Raw genomic sequence first — 24,691 nt, 5'->3', positions numbered from 1 at the left:
TCTGAATAAAATTTGGGATAATTCATTTTACATCAGAGAATAAAGCAATTTGTAACACGAATTTCAACAAAACTACATGCATCGAATAACAAGAATTATATAAACGGAAGTATCAGTACAACAAATCGCTCTTTGCAGCTCCGCTTTAGTCCGACACTTGTTTTTCAGCTATCGTATCTACCCATTTGAAGATACCATGTGAAGAATACTTTTTTTAAGTGTGTAAATTAATTACATGTATGTTATGTATATATATGGAGATATTTTTTGAATTAGGCAAGCACCAACTTCTTTTAACGAAAACAACCGAGACATTATCTCCAGTCCAATTTAATTTTTCATCTAAATCATTTCTTAATTACAAAAGTTAATATTAATTTTCTTTGCAAAGGAGACTAGGTGTTGCTGGAGACAAATGAAATACCAAACATCATTAAATTTATTGAAGTCAACAGCAGAAAACTGTTAAACAATTAATAGATCACTTCAATGAAATGTAATTGCATTTAAACGTATTAAATTGTTTTCAGCAGATCTAATAATCAGGAACATAAGAAGATCCGAAGAGATATTGTGCGTTTAAATACTTTTTTTGTTTTCGCTAATTTTTTATACATTTCAGTTAACGTGTAAATCTGTGTTTTGAACGCATGGCTCGTTAAGTGAAGAAGTCTGTAGGAAGGCAATTTTTAATCCTGTGCGGAAATTGTCCAAATGAATGATCAGTCATCGACTCAGCATACACAGCCATCAGGTTGAGATCCCAAACATTGATTAATTGCGCTCGACTGGAAATTTCATCAGCATGGTCAACGGAAGCCAACGTTTAAAAAATTTTCTTGTTCTTAAATATATGCTTATTCACTTTTGTAATATGATTAGATACTTATAATCACAGTTCCTTCACTTTCAATAATATATTTCATAAATTGTTGAAGTGCAGACACACACTTCATATTGTAGAAACACGTTTCTCTGGAATTTTTGATGCAAATCCTGGTTATTTTTTCTAAGAAGGGAAAGTAAGGGAGAGTGCCATTTATAAAGCTTAGGTTTTCTAGATTTGCAGGTTTTTCGCGCTCGCATTTTACGTGCTTCTTAAGAATCTCTGGTAATAAAATGGGAATTTTCCATGATTTGTTGCCAATCTAATTGGAGAAAAAAATTTATTCTTTATAGGGATACTTGCGGGAGGTAACCGTCGAGCAATCTTCTTGAATCTGTCTCGTCCCATCCTGTTTGTTATTTTATTAAAACGTGTTTGGAAAATTTTTTCCTGATTGCATGGTTTGATTTGAGATGATAGATGTCAATCAGACCTTTTAATATGGCATCCTGAGCTGTTGGTGCCAGCAGCTTAATTTCCTATTATACCTGTATATTTTCATAATGGAATTTAGGCTAATAAGAGGAATATTCATTTCCATATTTATTGTTTTTAAATGATTTTGAATAAGTAAAGATATTTTCTTCGTGGAACATTGAGCGTTTAAAAATCTTTGACAATCTGTAAAAATGCTCGAAAATTGTAACTTACTACTTTTGACAAAAAACGTATAAGTAATCATTTATTAAATTAATGAATTCAAACATATGAACATATATATTTAATAAAATAAAAATATTTCAGCGCAAATAATTATCGACGTCTATTTGAAGAAGAAGAAGGAGAAGCAGAAATATACTACAGCGAACAACTACTAGAAGAATTGGATACCCAATGTTTAAGATTGCAATACGTGTCGGAGACGTAAGTCTTTTCGGAAAAAATAATAAAACAAAACATAATGTTTCAGGTCCAGTTTAATTATACATTTAATAATTTTTTGACAAAAACGCTGGTCTGGAAAATAATACGTTTTCAGATTTATAATGCTTAATGTTTTTTTCATTCCTTCATTACAAAAATATATTATAAATGTTTAAGTTGGAAAATCATATTGTGAAGAATTCAAATTTATTGTCATACCTTTTGATTATGAGGAAACGTTATTGCATTAACTAATGAAATATCTAAACAGAAAGCTAATATACAAAATACACGTGTTTAAACGGCCAGTTTGTGAAATTTGTGAATGAGAAGTTGTTATGGAGTTAGTTGTTGAATGTCAAATAGTTGATATAATTAGAGTAACAAAGACAAAAAGGACTTTATGTTTATAAATAATAATATATATGTATGTAAAACAAATTAAGTAAACACTGAAATCCATCCTATACTCTATTCGGAACAAATCTAATATAAATTGTTCTCTTCATCTGTTTCTGTTAGACTATATATTTCTAGATTTACAGAGATTTATAATATTATTTATCTCGAGTTTTGAGAATGTACTTATCAAACATAATAAAAATTTCGATATTCCAACTTTTCATTGCAATTATTTTTTTAATGTATAATATTAAATAATTTTGAATTAATAGAAAATTAAAAAATAAAAATTAATTAATTAAAATATATTTATGTAGATATATATATACCCATCACATGATTTTTACATAAAGATGATGACCTAGCTAACTGGGAATATAAAATTTCCTGAATCAAATATTTCTCTTACTAAGCCACAATATTGTCGAACTATGCACATTTTTTCTATCTGTGTCACGTCTGACACGACTTCGTGCTACTTTCTTTCTATTTCAACAATATGAGAAATATAAATATTCTAGAAATAGGTAGGTTTAGAATTTCAAATGAATTGGGGCCGCAAATGTGAACTGAAATAAATCTGAATATTTTATCTTATTCATCTACCAAATTTGCTCTGTATTATAGATCAATATATGCGATCAGAATTCCTAACATTAATTCACACACACACACACATATACATATATATCTATATATATACGTTTATCGTATATATGTTATGGTGAAACGCCGAAATCTGGAGAATGTCGACTTTCACCGGTGAATGTCAACATTCACATAGTCGCTTGTTGTATGTCCGAAATATTTTCCAAATACTCTTATTTCTGACTTACACCGGGAAATGTCAACATTCACCATCTACTAATGGTGAATGTTGAACACATAAGAATATTGTATTTTCTCCGTAATTCGGTCACGAAAAAATGCACTTAAATTAAGAACTTAAGAATATAAGAACTTAAAACACACTGTACATTCAAAAGGAGAAAGGAAAATAATAGAAGTTTAAAACTTACTAAATTACGTGATTCAAATCTTATTTATTGCAAAAACTTAAATTCTTATGACACTTTCAATTGCACAAGAGGCCCTTGCTTTTACAACAGCATTTATTTGTGGAACACTTCCTTTTGCAATGACAGCGTGTACATATACTCCTCTCTTTTCAACCTACACCAGAACGCATCCGTGAGTGTCGACATACACCGGTGAGGGTCCGAATGTACAAGAATGTAATGCAATATTCGATCTTTCACCGACGTATTTGGTGAATGTTGACATTTTCCGGTGAAAGTCGACATTCTCCAATTTCGGTCTTTCACGGTAACATATATATATATATATATATATATTTATATAACTATTATATATATATATATATATATATATATGATTTTCCTTTTACAATTGAAATTTTATTCTTCATGATGATTTAACTCTAGTCCCCGTTAAAACATTATTAACATTTTGCTTTCAAATTACTTCAAAACATCTTTCGAAATATAACTTACCAGTATGGATTCACTCATTTAAAATAATCCTACTTTAATTAAACTTAGGAGATAATATAATCAATATTGTTTAGGAAATAAATTATTATTAACTAACTTTGCAGCAATTGCGCAAGTAATTGTAACTTCTTTTCGCACTTAATGAATTTAAGATCATACAACATTGGATATGCTAAATAGCAGCTATTAGCGCTATTTATCTCTTGCCTAATGTACCCACTTTATATATTACCACCATTCTTCTTTTTTAATATTTTAATTTTTAAGTTTTATAAAGTTCTTATACAAAAACTTTACTGTATTGAAGGTTAGCAGCCTCCTTACTTTTTTATCTTGCTAGTTTATCTGAAATTGAAATCATTAAATGTCATTCCACTAGATGAAAAACTTGAAAATTTAAAGCCATGCCTGCTACAGATAAACCCAAAATACAATTTTTATGAAAAACATTTAACTGTATTTACATGATTACATGCGGCACTTGACATATAAAATATATAGGACAGATTAAAAACAATCTTAACTTTCGAATCAATAACCATAGAGCTTAAATCAAAAAATTCAACGCACAAAAAATATCATTAAAATAAGTACACCATCACAACTCAATACAGCAGAATTAGAGCACTTTAAACACCATGACTTCAACTCTATTCAACTTCAGATACTAGATATAATACCCAATCACAAAACACGAATTTTTCAGGAATCTCTCTATATACTAAAACAACGTTCACTTTATCCATATGGACTTCACACTTATATACATAGTCATAGAGATACTTCTAAGAAGTCTATTTTCAGCCAATTTAAGCACTACAGCAACAAAACGCAGAGAGGAATAAGAGGAAGCAATATAAAAAAAAATGCGAGATTTTTATCCACTTTGGATACATTTGCATTGAAAAAACTATTGAAATGTTTCTTTGACTCAGACAACTTTCCCAAGAATCTTCTCAACTGTTACACTCCTGTACTAATAAATCCTTATCAAACTAAAAAAATTCATTCAATAAAGCTACGACGACATACAAATCATTAAAGACATGATTCTCGATTTTAGTTTTTTCGGACTCTGTAATAGTCTCACTCAACGCAAAATTTATTTTAAAGTCAATTTTCTACATCCGCAGTTTGACAATATTCATTTCTCAAGAATCATCAGAGATTGTAAAGATTACTTCCCCGCAGTTGATACATTACCTATAGTTGCATTTAAATATCAAAGGACCTTAAGCAACTTGCTGACTAACCACCATGAAATAGATGAAACAGCAGAATGACATTGTAAGACACCAATTTACAGCAATTACGTGCATTCTCATCACCAGCACATAATTACTGGCAACCTGAATATCATACAAAACCATCAACTTAAAACACTCATGAGTTATGGTACAAAATTTAGACCAGTCAGAAACATGACTACAAATTTCTGTTACAAGACTTTCGAAAACAACATCAACAAAGTTATAGTTAAAGCAAGCTATCAACTGAATTTACCCATAGATACCTTCTAAAAATGGAAAGCCAAAATTCTTCAACGCATATCCACCGAAATCAGTCACCTCAAGTTTAAAAGTACACTGAATTGGTCGCAACTTACATCAGATATTAAAAAATTAAAACAGCTTTTTACTATTACAAAAATAGTTAAACAACTAATAACTTTAGCATTATATGAAAACAATTCTACGCAGAAATTATTCATAAAGAACTTCTCAACGCAACTACTTATCAATTAGCCAACCTCACAGAAACATCTATAATAAACAGGTTTAAAACTTTTCATAAGAAACTCAATATTACTTTCAATGCAAACTACAACAGATTTACTAATCTTTATGCGATTCCCAAATTCCATAAAACACAGTTAAAATTCAGATTTATTGCTAACGGAACTAATAAATTACAAGAAAAATGTAGACTATTATTTTTCAATTCAACTTAATAAAATCTGTAAATTTATTTTCAATGATTGTAACACTAATCATAACAATCCTGGATCATTCATAATAACACTCCTGTCATTAATACTATTCAAACCATTAACATCCAAAACATTAATTGCTATGACTTTGAAAACTTATATACCTCACTTCGTCTAGAAGAAATCTATACCAGTCTACTTGATCTAACTAAACTCTTCCCTGATATGCTCAATATCATGACTCTTGACAAATGGGAAACCTACCTAAAATGCACACTTTTTCATAACTACATCAAGTTTCAAAATCAAATTTTTAAACAAGTCCGAGGATTGCCAATGGGCTTACATTCCAGCACCTCGATCTGTAATATCTTTTTATTTGTCAAAGACTTTAACTTCCAAAAAAATCTACAACCACAAGAGTTAAATTACTACAAACACACCTACAGATATATTGATGACCTTATTACAATTAATAATTTTGATAAAATTGAACACTCCGAGATTTATCCGAATTGTCTTACACTTAATAAAACTAATAATTCACAAAATAGCATAGACTTTCTCGATCTTCAATTCATTAACTACAAAAAAATTTTACTTTTTGACAAAACAAGAAACTTCAATTTCAGTACTAACAATTTAATAAATTGGAACTCCAACATATCCAAAAAAGTAATTAACAATACTATAATTAATCAAATACAACGAATTAAAATTATATGCACAGATACAATAGATTTACAACGCGAAATTTTGCTCCTTATTAAAATTCTCAAAAATAATCTAATACCCATTCAATTTATCAACCATTGCCTTAAAAGAGCAGGCGTTAAATACTCACTCTAAATCATGTAACTGATAGGGATATGATAATTTGTTCCTAAACCTGAGAAGGCGGTATAAGTTGGATGACTATCCGTTGAAGGATTTGTATATAGTGTAATTACTCAATTGTATATATTGTAAAAACCTAATTGTCTTCCGACTCATGCTGTTACTATACTGTTACTAAAAAAATGGGCCTATTTCATGACTTTAGTCTGTCTAATAGCTCTTGGACAGTGAAAATTCCTTTTTCCCTTTCTTAAATTCTTAATCATTGCGACACGACAATTAGCCAGAAATTAATTAATTTCCATTCACTAGTATTTTCAAAAAAATCTTAACAGACAGTCTCCCTCAAATAAGAACTCCACATAATACATCCCTCAAGAATTCCGAGTCCAACCCACTACCATAAATTACTTCACCCAAGTCTTACCGACTGATATTATTCAAAGCCCCCACTGCCGCTAAGAATTTTCGGACACCCAACACTTATGAGTCAAACATGAAGAGAATACTTTGCCAACTCCCCCACTAGAAAGAATGTAAGTTACTTAATACCTTTTCTGGCCTTTATATCTTCATGTACATTCACTGTTCTTATTATATATTATTTTTTACATTTTTTATATTACTTTATATTGTCTTTGATTTGTTTTTAAAACTTTGCATTATTTATCTTATTTTGTAATCTTCTATGTTTATTTCAACTTTACTTTGAATTCGATTTCATAATAACAATTTCCAATGTTTAATTTTTACAAATAATATAGAACTCAAAAGCATAAACATGAAGGAGTCGGGGACGGTTGCTCGGGTTATATCGGCTTTCTCTACAGATTTTGCTTTTTACTCCAAATTGAATTTCCAATGTTTAATTTTTAAAAATAATATAGAACTCAAATGCATAAACATGAAGGTGTCGGGGACGGTTACTCGGGTTATATCGGATTTCTCTACAGATTTTGCTTTTTACTCCAAATTGAATTGACTAAACTGCTTCTTAAGAATAAGTTCTTTGAGTATAAGCATTGGATCATAATCCCTTCTATTCGCGGAGATATTTGGCCTGACTAGAATTGCCGGTTCTGCTTTAACTTATCACTCGAGTAAAGACGAAACACCTTCGTATTTACGTATTTTTATCAATTATTGTTCGTTGAATGAGAGTTGGTTTGTTCCCCTTGAAAAGTCAATTAATTTCCGATCAATGACAATGATTACATGGTTTTAATATTCTTTTTACAATTGAAATTTTATTCTTCATGATGATTTAACTCTAGTCCCCATTATTAACATTTTGCATTTTGCTAAAAATTATTAACATTATTAACCAAAAACATTATTAACATTTTGCTTTCAAATTACTTCAAAACATCTTTCGAAATATAACTTACCAGTATGGATTCACTCTTTTAAAATAATTCTACTTTAATTAAACATAGAAGATAATATAATCAATTAATCAATATTGTTTAGGAAATAAATTATATATATATATATATATATATATATATAATCGTTTATTGCAATGCAAGGGCGGAAACGTTTTCCTGTTTATATGGAAACGTTTCCGTTTATAGTGACGAGAGACAACACAAGAAAAATAGGGTACGAACAATGTAAAGATATTTCTTTATTATTCTTAGCGCAGCGAAAACTAAGAAATAAGAACAAAAACATTGGATTGTCATGAAAGAAAGTATTCGAAAGTTCCTTAGGAAAGTATCCTAAACATGGGTTTGGTAGGGGTAGTCCAGTGCATTGTTCAGCAAGATCACGAGACTTCACTTGCATTATCACTTCCGCTCGGGGTAATTCAACACATTCGTGCACGAAACCCCTGTTAGAAGTCCAACAGGAACTTGTGGCACATATCGTGGCAGCTGCTGGGAAAGTCCTGAGGATGCACAGTATTTTCCAGAACATCTTATGGTCGATGTGCGAGAGATGTGATACCTGCATCAGGGTGCAGGTCGTAATTTCGAACACCTTCTTTGAGGTCCATAAGTGTCTAATTTTGTTCCTATTTTTTAATTTCTCTTGTGCTAAGCATAATTGGTGTCCGTTCTTTCTTGTGTTTTTTGTTGTTTGTACCGGCCAGGAAAGTTGTTTCGGCCCTGTTTTGCCATTTCATTTTTCCTCGATGTCGTCTCTCTCATATATGTGCATAATTACTTATGACTCAAGTGTTGCTACTATATGATGAAATTTACAAACACGATGTTTACAATGCTACATATTCCCATCCGAAAATATCTTTTTTTTACTCTTGCCCTTCAAAGAAGAAATGTGTGTCCTTCATTGTAAAATCTCCTGGAACTTTAATACTTCTTTTTTCGAGGACAATGGAGAAAATATTTCAGTATAGGCAGCTGTCAATATTCAAACATTACATTGTGAAAGCCATTAAAGTGATTTCGGCCATTAGCCGAAACGCTCAGAAAGGCTTAATTCGCATAAGGATTTAGGAAATACATTTTGAAAAACTTAGCAAATTTTCCTTCAATAAATTTAATGGAACAGGCAAAAGAAATTACAGGGAACAAAAAATATAGGAGAAAACAGATATTTCTTTTCCTCATTTGTTTTACTGTGTTTGATTTCTTTCTTTCTTCCTGTATAAATAATTAAAACTTAAAGAATGTAACTGAAGAATGAGAAAAAAATTTTCAATTGAAAACAAATGGTGGCAAAACTCCTAGTGCTGCTCTGCTGGACGACGAAATAGACCAGCAATATTTTCCGAATTTGGAATAACGAGAGAAAATTTGAAACCTGTGCAGCCAGCGATGCAAAGGGATTGTTCTGAGAGAAAGATGACTTAAATGAGGAAACTCGGAGATAATGTAATGATGTGTAAGGTTACTTCTACTGGGATAATAATAAGAAAAGGTTAAAATACAAAATACGTAAGTAAATTACAAGCAAGCGTAAGAAATAGTAATTGATTCAAAAACTAAATGAATCTAAAGCTCTCAAACTTATACTCGTTTAAATACAGGTTTTTCTGATTCAGAAAGAACGTTACGTGTATATCTTCTAAGATGCTTTTTCCATCCTTTTTTTGTAGTTGTTTCATTTTTGATTTCAGTTTCATTTTTTTCTTCTATTTTGCAATTTTCCCCATTGTTTCCCTCTGTTTTTAAGCCACCTGTTTATTATTACTATTATTATTATTACAACTTATGTAAAAATTAAGTAAGGAAAAGTAAGGCACTGAAACTTTGCAAATTATCACACTCTACGTGAGATTCATGGTGGTCGCTTATTGCATACAAATCACGCCAAATTCTTTAACTTCTCTGCATGGCTTTAGGTCCTTATAACGAAAACAACAAATTCGCCCTTTGTAGAAAAATATTCTGTCAGGCAGTAAATCTACGGGGAGATTTTTCTCTATGAAACTGAGCCCAAAGTGTTATATAGTATCTAAATATTAAAGATTTGTACATGTTAAACGTGATCGTCGTTGCATTACTTTCACTTTTTTACTACTGAAATAAAGATATACTGATTATTTTGTAGATTGGAAAACCCTCCTTGTGATCATGAAAAGGAGCAAAAACTGGAAAACGAGAGAGAACTAGAAAAGAAGCGAGAACCGGAAAAGATGCAAGAACTGGAAAAGAAACAAGAACTGAATAAAAACGAAGAACCGGAAAAGAAGGAGAAACTGGAAAAGAAACAAGAACTGAATAAAAAGGAAGAACCGGAAAAGAAGGAGAAACTGGAAAAGAAGGAGAAACTGGAAAAGAAGCAAGAACTAAAAAACAAGAAAAAATTGGAATTGACACAAAAACTAGGAAAGAAGCAAGAAATGAAAAAGAAGCAAAAGCTGGAAAAGATACAAAAACTAGAAAAGAAGCAAGAACCGGAGAAGATACAAGAACTGGAAAAGAAGCAAGAACTAAAAAACAAGAAAAAATTGGAATTGACACAAAAACTAGGAAAGAAGCAAGAAATGAAAAAGAAGCAAAAGCTGGAAAAGATACAAAAACTAGAAAAGAAGCAAGAACCGGAGAAGATACAAGAACTGGAAAAGAAGCAAGAACTGAAAAAGAAGCAAGAGCAGGAAGCGAAGCAAAAACTGGAAAAGAAGCAAGAACTGAAAATGAAACAAGAGCAGAAAAAGAAGCAAAAACTGGAAAAGAAGGCAGAACTGAAAAACTAACAAAAACTGGAGAAGCAACAGAAACTAGAAAAGAAGCAAGAACTGAAAAAGAAGCAAACACTGGAATGGATTCAAAAATTAGAAAAGAAAGAAGAACTGAAAAACAAGAAAAAACTGGAAGAGATACAAAAACTAGAAAAGAAAGAAGAACTGAGAATAGAGAAACAACTGGAAGAGATAGAAAAACAAGTGAACAAAGAAGAACTGAAAAGGCAGAAGGAACTGGAAAAAATGCAAAAACTAAAAAACAAAGAAGAACTGAAAAAGAAGAAGAAACTGGAAAAAATGCAAAAAATGGAAAAGAAGCAAGAGCCGGAAAAGATGCCAGAACTGGAAAGATAGATGAGTCAGAAAAGACGCAATACCTGGAAAAGAAGCAAAAAACGGAAAAGAATCCAAATCTGCAAAACCAGCAGGAACCGGAAAAGAACTGTCAAGCCCGAAAAGGACACCGGATGAACTGCGAAAAGAGCCAGAACTGGATAACGACTGTAGAACGATTGATTTAATGACCAAACGAAGCAGGACCCGAAAAAGAAAAATAGAACAAATAAATCATATACCACTGCAAATAATACCACTGCAAGCATTAAATATGAACGTCAAAAGAATAAACACCTTTCTTCAAGGAAGCCTTGCAATACACTGTCATAACCCAGAAGGTATAGAAAAAATCAGCTATAAGCTCATTGCCAAAACAGTTGCAAAAGATATAGTTAACGTAAAACTTCCGGAAGCCACAATACCAAAATGCACAATTCATAATACTCCAAAAAATTTCAACTCTGATGAACTGATGCAAATTATAGCCCAAGAAACATAATCAAATATTTCCCACCTAAGGCCTTTATTTAAACTGAATTATCAAAATAATATTGATAAATGGATCATAAAATGTCACGGTCCAACTTTCCAAAATTTTATGAGTAAAAAACAAATATATATTGGATGGCGCACCAATAAAATAACCGAGTTTATCGGTGTACGCAGATGTCAAGTCTGTCAGGATTTCTCTCATAAGACCAACCAACCAAAATGCTCATTCTACGGCGGAAAATATCATGTTTCGTGCTGTTATTCCCAAAATCCGTACTGCATAAACTGTTGGATTAACAATGAAAAGTATGAAACAAAATTTGACTGTAAACATCCAGCTTTAGCTATTGCCTGGTCCACATGTCAAACAGAATTTAGACGAGTAATATCCAATACATATTATCAACAATAATGGAAGATTCTGCAGACTATCTATAGACCCTTTCCATCAATAAAAAGAATAACAATGGCATCCGCTTTCTCAAAATAAATCTTCAAAGAGCAAAGACCGCCACCGACCAACTATGTCAGTATCAAGTAGATTATCTGGGAGGTTTTATTATAAAACAAGAACATTATTGCATCACTGGCAAATTAGGAAGAAGTCCAAATAACTGGGCAATTATTCAACGTCATGCTTCAACGGGTGTTTTATCTCCTCGTACAGCCATATTCATTCCAAACAATAAATGGAATTCTACAATAATTATTAATACTCGAGATATAATCACAATTTCAATCAATACTAATGCATCTCAGCATCTTATTACTAGTATCTATATACTCCGTCAAAAATCCAAATCAAACCTTATCCATACTAAATGAAATCTTACAACAATAATAATAGTCCGCATGTTATTAGTGGAGACTTTAACTCGCAAAGTACTTAATGGGGATACTTACAAACCGATCACAGAGGAGGAATACTTGAAGAATTTTTAAATGCAAACAATCTCATTCTACATAATCATTTTACTGACCGACCTACCTTTGATAATACCTACAATAAATATTGGACTGATCTTCTTATTTCTACAACACATCTTGATAATAAAATTAACAACAGATCAATACTAGATGAACATACCGAATCTTATAACAAATATATCTCTTTTGATATAACTGAATATACGTCCTTTACTGCACTTACCAGATTTAAAATCAATAATAACAAAGAAAAGAAATTTCAACAAAAGTTCACTCCAATTTCAAATGCCTTTCTAAATGCTACTATTCTGTGTACAACCAAAACAGAACTTAATAATATTACCAAGGAACTTATCAGAAAGTTTCAAGATACCTACGAATGTACCTTCTTCAAAAGATCATCAATACCCATTATAAAAATCAACTGGTGACGAAAGAACTCCGCTAAGTCAAACACAAAACACGAGCATTACGAAGAACTCTGAAATCATCGCAAACTGATGAAGAACGACTCAACCTACTTCAAAAATACAAAAAACGAAAAGCCTCATATAAAAAGCAAATAATGTCTGAAAAGCTTTAAGCATGGTGCAACTATTGTTCAAACAACCAGTATACGTATGGCTCATTGTACAAAATTGAAACCAACAAAATCTTCCACCGAACGCAACTTACAGTCACTAATAGGGCAATAATGATAAAAATGTTATGAAGATCACTTTAGAAAACATTCTAGATGTTATTCTACCAAAAGAAAACATATATGATGATTTAACTGAATAAAGATTAATTCGTTGTAATCTACTTCCAAGAAAATGATAACACATTTACAGCCATGGAACTCAATCTATTTATTAAAAAACTCAATAACGAAAATGCTCCTGGACCAGATAGAATCTGCTATCAAATTATACATAAAAGTAATCCTAAGCTAATTCTAATCTGGAATAAATGTCTCCAACTTGGTATTTTTCAAGACTGCTATAAAACAAGACAAATCATACTCTTCCTCAAAAAGAACAAAGCTCATGAAAATCCTAATTCCTATCGGCCAATTAACCTTCTACCAGCCCTTGGAGAAAATCTGAAAGTTGTATTATAGGAAGACTTGAATACCATTTTTACCATCATAAATTCATTCATGAAAATCAGTGTGGATTTAGGCAGCAAAAATCTACCATTCATGCAACCAGTGCAGTCCTAAACCAAATCCATGTTAATAAAATCAATAACCTACACTCCGCAATAATCAGCTTAGGTCTCAAATCAGCCTTTGATTCATTATGGCGGCCCTCAATTAAAGAAGCACTTAGAAATATTGAATGTACTTATAATATCTATTAAATTATCAATAATTTCCTTGATAATCGGCATAGTCTCATTTTATATAATAATACTTTAATCAGAAGAAAACAAGTTCGTGCATGTTCACAAGGCGCATGTATAAGCGCAGAATTATGGAATATTACATTTAATAAAATTATAAAAAGTGCTTGGCTTCCTTTTGCTAAAATTACTGCTTTCGCCGATGATGTCGCATTTGTTATGAGTGGAAGGTCCCATTTAATCCTTCGAAGAAATTGTCAAGAAATAATAGCCATATTCCAGCAAGAATGCAAGAAAATTAAACTTGAAATTTCATTCTCCAAATCTAGAATCATGACAAATAATAAACCTGGACAAAATCTTACTAAGCAACTTTCTATTAAAATAAATGGCGAAAAAAATCAAGCATACTAAATTCTTTTCTATTACTTTTAGATCTTCCCGTTGCTTCAAAAACTACCTTATATTCATCTAACTGATTTTCTCATTAATTCGTCGACACATTCTTTTGTGACTTTTAAAGGTCATAGACTTATTGTTAGGTAACAGTATTTCAAATTTAAAGGATGGTGGCAATTCATATCGGCCATCGGAAAAAAAATTTAATATCTCTTTGAATTGCTTAACTGTGTTGGTGTGAGCAAGTTCTAGTTTAACATCTTCGGTTGGGTCTGTTATGCCAATGGCATCTAAATTCCAGAGTTCGGTTACACAAGATTAGAGAAATGCAACGACACTATATTGTTGAACAAATTATTTTCCAGTAATGCTAGAATAGTAGCTGAAGTAGGTTCTTCAGATAAGCTGTTTACTTTACCAATCACAGTGTATCCGAATTCATTCGCCACTACAGACACACCCGAGTTCAGTTTCAGAGAGCTGCCAGCAATAATGTCCCCGATGGCATCTGCTCCTAAAAGTAATTCAATGTTATATTCCTTAGCTTGCAAATCAGACAAGGTGATATTTCTACCTTTTAATTTAGGGTATTGTGATCAACTATTTTTGGAACAGATTCGCATATTTTGTTATGAGTAAGTACTTCAAAGTTATGTTCATACGTTCTCTCAAAATTTCTTAAATTAACATCAAACACTAAATGGCAATTAGGACTTGTCTTTCTCTCCCCAAGAATGGTTTGTTTCGATTTGGGACGCAGTTGCAAAAACGTGATTTCTGAAAGATAAGATTATGTGAACTACTGTCGAAAATCGTACGAACTGTAAGTTGTGTACCTTCGAAAACTATTTTTAAATCAAATGTTTGCAAATACACATTTTTATTAACAGTTGGCTGATTAGACAATGCATTACTTAAAAAAACAGTACTTTCAGTTTCATTTCGCTTTACAGTTTCGCTATTAGAGCACATATTGGTAAAAAGATTTATACACATGTTAAACATTTTACTTTTTTTCTGAAGGCCTGTGAGCTATGTCCAACTCGTAGGCAGCGAAAATAGACAGGCGTTTGCACCAAAGGCTTTAGATTATCTTCTAAACACATTTTGCGAGCAGAAAAACATTCGGCAGAATTGTGGGATTTCTAACAAAAAATACAACCTAAATTCCGCCTACCTGTATTGCTTTGGAAATTTACGAAGGCAGCAGCTGTAGAGCAATAGGGAACATCAGAATGTGGACGTGAATGAGCAGAAAGGGAAGCTCCCGACCCGGTTACGTGCGAGCTTAATCCTTTCCTACCTTTGCACTTGGTTTCGAAGAAAGCACAAACGTTTATCCAAAGAGCGCGTACTATCTTGCTGGGACGAAGTATCATCCATTGAACAGTTTCTGGTAAGCAGGACTCAACAAGTGGCTCCAAAAAATTCAGCAAATTCTTCCTCAGTTCTACCTTTCAGCTTTCGAGGGCCATGAGCTTGCTCTCAAGTAAATCATAAAGTTCAGCTAAATCTCATTTAATCCGACCAGCAGCATTTTTCGTTACTATGGAAAATGGATCCCGTACATAAATCTGAACCAAAAGTTAATCTCTCTCTAAACCATCTTTAAGTTGTGCAATTATCTTTGAATAGTTTTCATTAGTTGACGGAAAACTTGTCACCAATCTTGCCGTTTTAAGATCTACTACCACACATTATAACAGATATTGAGATTGGTCTTAATCCACAATAGCATCATCTTTGTGAAATTGTTTCAAGCTTGGATTAAAAGGCAAGAATGTCTTTCGGTCCTCCACTGAATTTCCTCAATTCTGGTTTCGGAAGTTTGAATTTCCCTTTTTGCTCGCTTTTTGTTCCTTCCATAGCCGAATTTCCCTTCTTTGCATTTTTTCAACAGCGAACCAAATTAAACAGAATTTGTCTCGGTATTCTTCCACTTTCGAAAGTTCTTCGGAATATTCATCTTGAAGCGTATTATCATTTAGCAACGAATTCGAAATTTATTCTTGAGTTGTTTGTTAAACGTGCGAATTCTGTCCTGAATTTGTTTAAACAACGTACTGACTTCGTCACTTTTAAAACTTTCGTTTTCAATCTTCTGAGCTATATCTGGGCGACTAATATCTGTAACCTAAATGCGATTTTATTCTAAATCTGCACCCTAAATACGACTGAGCTATTTCTGTACCCTAAATGCGACTTTCGTTTTGCTTTCAAAATTTTGGTATCCGTACTTAACGAAAAATAAAATCGCGGACTCTATGTTCTCGAGATTCAATATATTGCAACCCACTAGGTTACAAAGTGCACGTTACAGTTGAAATAATCGGAGCACGGATCATTCAATGTCGAGATCTTTTTCGATATTTCACACAAGTGGAAATGTTACATTACTCTAACTTATACATAGACATAAAAAGGGATTTCCCCGTTTTGTTCGCAGAAAAGAAAAAAATGATAATATTGAAAACTAATCGAGTGACAAGCCTCTCTCCTTCTGTCGAATCCTCCGAGCAGATCATCCGTAATTGTCTGTCCGAAGCAGCCGTTTCCAACATTTTGCTCTCAAATTTGCTCTCAGATTGGATTGGATTGGATTATTCAATTATGGGAAAGCACACGAGAGCTATCTATAAAATGGAACAATAAAAAACTGGAGCTTGGTGCAATGTCCTCCGGGAAAGAACGTTTCGCAATAAAACGTTCAAATTGCTGAAATTTTTACTTCATGAAGCCGGTCTGGTTTACCCATATTTTTGAGAAAAATTTCCTTAGATAAGAATTTCGGAAGTTTCTTATAAGTTCACACATGTAACACTAAAAGGAGAAATGTCGGCACTCACCTTTCCAACAAGTTCGGATATATGTTACATAAAATTAGTAATCACGGAAAAACATTTTCTCCACACCAAGACATTACAAAACCACCGCTTTACATCTAAGAAGCAATGCAGTTTCATTCAAAAAAGTAAAACAACTAAACTTAGAAACTAAATGTGTCCTGAGCAAGAAAGAGACAAACTTTTATACCGTATAGGCGGACGAGAAAACTGGTATGCAATAAGCGGGCAATACTTTCTATATATAGAGTACAAGATTTGTTTATTTAATATTAAAATACAATGCGTCTACGCTGTCTTCAGAAATTCCCTGTGTTGCCATCTACGGCTTTATATTCTTCGATATCAACCTACAGATATTCACGGACACTTTACTTAAATTACCGTATTGGGTTTGGGGTGAGCCTGGATATAATAACTATAAAAATATGCATTCTCAGAAATAAAAGCAATGCAATTGTAGAGCCACATACTAAGGCAAAAGTTTTGATATTAACTGCAAAGGAAAATTAAATATTTATATTAAAATATTAAACGTGGATGTTGATGTAAACAGCGGCATAAAATCTTGTTTATAAAAACCTATAATATTGATAATTTCCTATAAAGGACACTACAAATGTAGTAGTGTCGTTTCGATGACATCGATTTATTGCATCATCATCTAGTTTCTGATAAAGTTCAGTTGAAGTGGAAAAATTAGAACACCATGAAATGAAAAAGAACAATGCCTGGTTTCCTATTTGTGAATTTCGATATGAGAAATGAAAATTAAATGTTAATTTTATCGGAGTCAGAGAAGTGTTAAGCATTTTCTTAAATTCTTGACACTTCATTCGATCTTATCAAATCTATTTCAAAAAATTTTAACGAAATAATTTAAGTTCCCATACAAAAGTTTTAAAAAAGATCATTAAAGGAAAAATAATTAAAAACATGCATTGTCGACTGGTAAGCAATCTCTTTCTTTCATGATGCATCTTATTATGAAAAATGAAAACAAATTTAAACTATTTAACAGTACCTTAATAAACGGAAAAAGTTAAAATATCGACTTAGTAGCCTAAACGATAAAATGAATTTAACAAATATTAATTCCCCTTTGCTACAAACATTTATAAAATAGCATCTCTGAAGGCTACTAATTTTTCCAAGAGCCCTCGATACGTATAATTCTAATGTTGATCTTTGCAAGGCCCCTCTCTAAATGCGCTGTGGCTCTAAAAATATTTATTAAGTATTATGAAACCCATATTAATTTGGATATCAGACTTGCAAGTCAAGAAATACTCTTGTGAAACTGAAAGAGCCCTTTCCTGAAGAAACACTTTCATACCAAAAATCTTTTCGTATATTTCCGAAATTACTTAACTTATTGGTAAAATGTTTGCGAGTCGTTTGACACAAGGGACTGTTTAAATGATTAAATGCATTCTTGCACTGTTTACGAATTCTGCTTGTACAGATTGGATATTATACATACAACAATAGCTAATAACAGTTAATAATGGAAATTTACCATTTCAAATATAAAAGTCAAAACATTCTCAACCTCGCCTGTAGCCTAATCACCACCTTCGTAATTACACGTAATTTGGTGTCATCTCTTTTTGCGATTGAATTATTCTCTTTTTGCGATTGAATTCTCTACAATAGCTTTTTTTTTGTTAATTTTGCAGTTGTTTCGCATATTGTACTTATTTCCCCAAAATGGACGTTTATCTTGAACGGGATATCAGTCTCGAAACGACAGTTTGATTCGAAACATTTAAATGTGAAACTGAAAGAGCCCTTTCCTGAAGAAACACTTTCATACCAAAAATCTTTTCGTATATTTCCGAAATTACTTAACTTATTGGTAAAATGTTTGCGAGTCGTTTGACACAAGGGACTGTTTAAATGATTAAATGCATTCTTGCACTGTTTACGAATTCTGCTTGTACAGATTGGATATTATACATACAACAATAGCTAATAACAGTTAATAATGGAAATTTACCATTTCAAATATAAAAGTCAAAACATTCTCAACCTCGCCTGTAGCCTAATCACCACCTTCGTAATTACACGTAATTTGGTGTCATCTCTTTTTGCGATTGAATTATTCTCTTTTTGCGATTGAATTCTCTACAATAGCTTTTTTTTTGTTAATTTTGCAGTTGTTTCGCATATTGTACTTATTTCCCCAAAATGGACGTTTATCTTGAACGGGATATCAGTCTCGAAACGACAGTTTGATTCGAAACATTTAAATGTGAAACTGAAAGAGCCCTTTCCTGAAGAAACACTTTCATACCAAAAATCTTTTCGTATATTTCCGAAATTACTTAACTTATTGGTAAAATGTTTGCGAGTCGTTTGACACAAGGGACTGTTTAAATGATTAAATGCATTCTTGCACTGTTTACGAATTCTGCTTGTACAGATTGGATATTATACATACAACAATAGCTAATAACAGTTAATAATGGAAATTTACCATTTCAAATATAAAAGTCAAAACATTCTCAACCTCGCCTGTATCCTAATCACCACCTTCGTAATTACACGTAATTTGGTGTCATCTCTTTTTGCGATTGAATTATTCTCTTTTTGCGATTGAATTCTCTACAATAGCTTTTTTTTTGTTAATTTTGCAGTTGTTTCGCATATTGTACTTATTTCCCCAAAATGGACGTTTATCTTGAACGGGATATCAGTCTCGAAACGACAGTTTGATTCGAAACATTTAAATGCGCTGTATCAGTTTTCAGATTATTCCCACCAAATATTATCGCACTGTATTTTATTTAAAGGAATTCAATAAGAAGAATCTGCGTGGATGTATGTAGGTTTTCTGCACTGTGAAGAAACAACTGTTCCGATAACCATCAGATTTAGAGTAGCGCTGCCCTTCACCCCAGCAAGGCCCCATGGAAAGCCGAATTTGGAATTATTACCTATTTCATATTTTGTAAAACAAATTTTTTATTAACAAACCCAGCGAGCAGTGGCAACATTGTACCGAATAAAACATTTTTATTTCCAGCACGCGAGACCGTTTGTCGGATATTCTAAATTTATGCTGCTGTGAAATATATTATAATTTTGTATTTGAATCCAATTTTAGGTGGTTTAAGGGGCAAAAAGTATCATATTTAATAAATAAAGTAAACGCATTGAGTGTTAATATTAAGAAGGCAAAATAAGTTTTTAAAGCCATCTTAGTAAGAAAACTGAGCGTTGAGGTGATTAGCTGAAAAACGACTGAATAGAAAAATGAAAAAAAAAAAAAAATATATGCCACCTGTTAAGACTGCATCGCGATTTTTAAACGCATGTTTTTATATTTTTTTTGCAATTTAAAAGTAAGGTATTTCTATTAAAATTTAGCTAAATATTAAGCTAGCCCAAAGGCTGCAGAGAAATTATTAACGCGAAGTTCACTGAATCATATACGAGGAGGACAAGTACTATTGCCAAGAATATACAACAATAAAGACAGACTGCTATCGTAGAATTTGAACTGGTAATGTGTCCTTCAGCAAGCCGTACACATTCTAGTCTAAAACCTCCCTTAATACTACCTTTTTCTACCTCATTTAAATACGCACGAACTAAGGTTTACATTTTGACAGGGAAGAGGTAAGAGAGAACTCACAGTAAAGATGCGTAACAATAAAATACCTGGTAAATTAAAATGAATAAATATTTTATAACTTTCATCTATTTTACCGAATCCCATGTCGACAAAGTGACTGTATCTAACAGATTATATTCTATCGTTTACAGATTAGGTCAAAAGTTTTCTTTGATGTAGAAAAAATTAGCTCTTGATTTAATGATTGACTTCAGTTTTTTCTTCTTTCCGAGAATCTGACAATTTCCATTTTCAGACAGCCATTTTGGTTCAGAATTACATTGGATTGGCCATGCCACCTGATCTGTAATAAAAGTTTCCCGGAAAATTACGTTTGTTTCAACGATATTATATCTTGCCAATTTATATACTTCCAGCTTCATTTATTTAACGCTCTGATATAACTTACGAGAGGTGAGTATCTAACTGCTACTGTTGATGACATGAGTAAATACGTTTAGGTCATATTTTGAGCTTGCTTTATTTCATGCTCTAAAGCCAATATACCAAAATATGAAAATGATGGAAGATTTTTCATCACTCAGTCCAATTAAACCAGTTATTACATTTTCTGTAAATGGTTACAAAGAAGTTATCTTTCGATTCTTGTCCTTCATTCGCTCGTTGCTTTCTACATTTCTTTAACTCATACAGATATTAATTTAAAGTGACCGCAACATATATTAAAAAATCGAGCGCATACGTCAATGAATATTTTGAACGATACTTTTATATATTAACGTGTAATCTTAAAATATGGGCAGACAATGACCAATGTTTAGAAGAAAAAAATAAATGTAAAAGCCAGCCGTATTTACACGTAAATCATGTAAGAACCTGCCAAAAAGTACTAGCGGTATTTTTTAACAATGATCACTGTCTTTTCCACGCCGTTGTGGAAGGTACGGCGGTTTCAGAGCCAAACATTAAAACAGTATTACAATATCTCACAGTAGTTATCTTTTAACTACTCAAATGTCCAATAAAACGTAATTCAAAACAGCTAAAGAACGCTAATCCGCGAATTCGCTACAATCAACAACAGCAGTTTTCTAAACAACAACAAATTAAGCAACTACTGCGAACTGAGATGTTTTCCTCCTTTTATAAGATTTTAAAATCACGCGCTAGAATTTTCCAGTACTTTCTCGAAATCGAAAAGAGATATTTATTTATTTAATGCACGCGCTCTTGTATTTTCAATTTTCCTGCTTAGCTTTCTTTTAATATTCGTCACGCGCTGCACTGCGCGAGAAATAAAACCATTTAATTTATAATTGAACTAACATTAGCTTTTTAAATACCAAATTCGTAACAGTATCTTTGCTAACATTTCTGCATAGAATTTATTCTATTTTGACATATTTATAGATTTTTGAACTAATAAATGTCTTCGCCGCAAAAGTTCTCAGTTTAGTTACCAACTTTCTGTCTTTGTGTAGCAATTATTGCCTTAACGTCTTTATTTGGGAGCATATTTTATTTAGTTTTTTATTATTACCTCATATCTATTTTTCGTTTCGTATACATGTAAATATGCTACTTCACAAAAATGTAAATATGTTAGTCAGTTTATAAAAAAAAATTATGCTTGAAAATTAGTTGCTATGTATTTTTATGCCGCGATGTTTTGATAAATTTTGGTTATAGTATTAGACGATCGCGTTTAGAATATACATGATTTGCTGAAAGAAAGAAATCAACTATAACTTAAGGCACATTTTTCTTTTTGTCACTTTTCTTTCCTGTATACCTTTTACTTTGAACATCGCTATAATCCCTACATATATCACACTCTACCTGGAGCTCTATTACGGAACAGATAAGAGCAAAGAAACATTTATTTCCTCTCAACAATAGTGTAAAACTAAAGTACCAAAGTATAATACTTTGGTCAATTTACTGACTTGAGAAAATGTCAGCATAATCGACCTTGACTATAACGATCTCACCTTAGTTGAGCAGTCTCGCGACATATTTATATAAATATTCAAAAAGGATGCTTCAATGTCATAAATGCTACCTTCGAACCATATATACCAAAATCAGTCCAAAACTTTGACCAATAATTTCATATACTGGTCATGATTTTAATATAATTACATCACTTTACCATCATGATTATAACGTAATTCCTACGATAATCGTAATCCTGCTTTATTTCGCCTACTCACCACAAAAAACTTGAAAATATTTTCCGCTTAGCGGTTTTCTGGCATGGAGATAGGAAAGCCGGTTTCCACAACCTTCGTATTCGTCCTCGAATCTTAGGATTCTAGCTTCGGTGCTCGACAAGTGTTTAGTCTGTCTGTGCCACACAGGCAATTCTGGTGTTTGGTTTGATTTAGTTGATTATAACGAAGCACACTTGCGCTATCTGCCTAGGATGAAGGATGCCTTCGTGGAGAACATTCTAAGGGAATCTGGCTAATATGCACGTTACACATAGGAAAAACTCCGAAACCTCCCATTCAGTCAACCTATTCGCCTAGAATCGAAACCAGTTTGAAACTACCAGTGCTCAGCGATTTTACCCCTCCGCCACTGTTGGGCGACAGCTGCTGTCGAGCCGAAATTCTTCTAGAGAGCGTGATCTTAGGTCTTGGGAATGTGGGAGAAAGTTGTAGAGTGCGTGGATAAAAATCAACGCGAAAACGTTGCAACTAGTCGTGCATCCTTGACACGGAGGAAGAAACAAACCTCCTTCGACAGTTTTTTAAACGATCTGCGGGTGAAAATGAGCAGAGCATGACGAAAAAAGCGAAGACCAGAGACAAAAATTAAGCGCTTCCGTAGGCACTTCACGTTTTCTTTTAATTATGTTTTTATAGAATATGTATTTTTTATTTATAAATAATTGCTTCTTCTTGTTTTTGAATAAGAAAATATATATTTCTTATTCTTGTTTTTGAATAAGAAAATACATTTTCCTTATTCGAAAACACTTAACAAAAACAACTGAGGTCGTGATTTGAGAGCTGGCACAGATTAATGGCATTTCGAATTATTTCAATGGGGAAAATTGCTTTGAGATACGAGCAAGGTTACGAAACGAATTAAACTCGTATGTCGAGGTACCACTGTACGTAATTATATAATAGTTAGCAAGCAGATAGTAATAAATAATTTTTAAAGTCTGATGCTATCAATATATAAATTATGTTGACTAGTATAATTAATTTAGAATTATGCGCCTACATATAATAAGATGATGTATGTTACTACAGATACGTATTAATATATACATATATAAGTCTGTGCATATATATGAAATCATAATTCGATTTAAACCAGTTAACAGTTAGAATTACTGAACAACCATGAAAGATTCCTCAAGAATGAAATATGGTGTAACAATGAACACTTAGTTTAGAAATTAGATTCTATTGTATATTGTTGTAAAAGCCATTGTAAGAGTGAAAATTCTTCATTCTGCCTTAATGCGATTTTTTGCGTTTAATGCGTTGTTTGGAGATTTTATGATCCAGAATTATATTGATGTGGTATATTATTACTGCATTTGTAGGTAAACGTTTTTGAGAAACGAGTCAAAGCGATTGATTTTTTGTGAAAATTTGGATTTATCCTTATTTTATTGACGTGCACCAGCACTGAATTGAGAATGGCTTGTGCTACGCTTCGATGGATGAAAAAGCGTTTGTAAGTAATGAATATTTTGAAAGTTTCAGCATATTTAAATGAGTAGTATTAAAAGTATATATTTACTAATATCATATATTAATACTTTATGGTAAATTTTTCATTATAAATCTCATCATAGTTTCATTTCTCATTCTATTGCATTTCTATAGCGGAACCTAAATTTTTTGGTTTACATATTGTAGATTGCATCAGTTTTGCCGCGCAATTCATTCCTCAGTATGTTACTTGTAGTGTTATTAGAAATTCCATTATTTCTGTCTTTTTTCTGCAATTGGTAGAATCTGATTAGGAAATTTATCTTTTTCTTTCAAGATGTACATGAAATTTGTTATATCAAGTGTTAAATAAACGTTGTTTTTCGGGCAATAGCGTTATCTTTATCCAGATTGATAAATGCATTTCTTATTTCTTAAATTCTCAAGACATAAAGACACACTCGGATAGGACAGGACAGGACAGGAACAAGTACAGGGGGCACCACGCCATCGCCATTGACAAAA

Source organism: Stegodyphus dumicola, chromosome 11 (assembly GCF_044657685.1).
Source record: "Stegodyphus dumicola isolate Sdum_Otavi_A_Nest chromosome 11, ASM4465768v1".
Classification (NCBI taxonomy): domain Eukaryota; kingdom Metazoa; phylum Arthropoda; class Arachnida; order Araneae; family Eresidae; genus Stegodyphus; species Stegodyphus dumicola.
Note: the sequence above shows the minus strand (reverse complement) of the source record.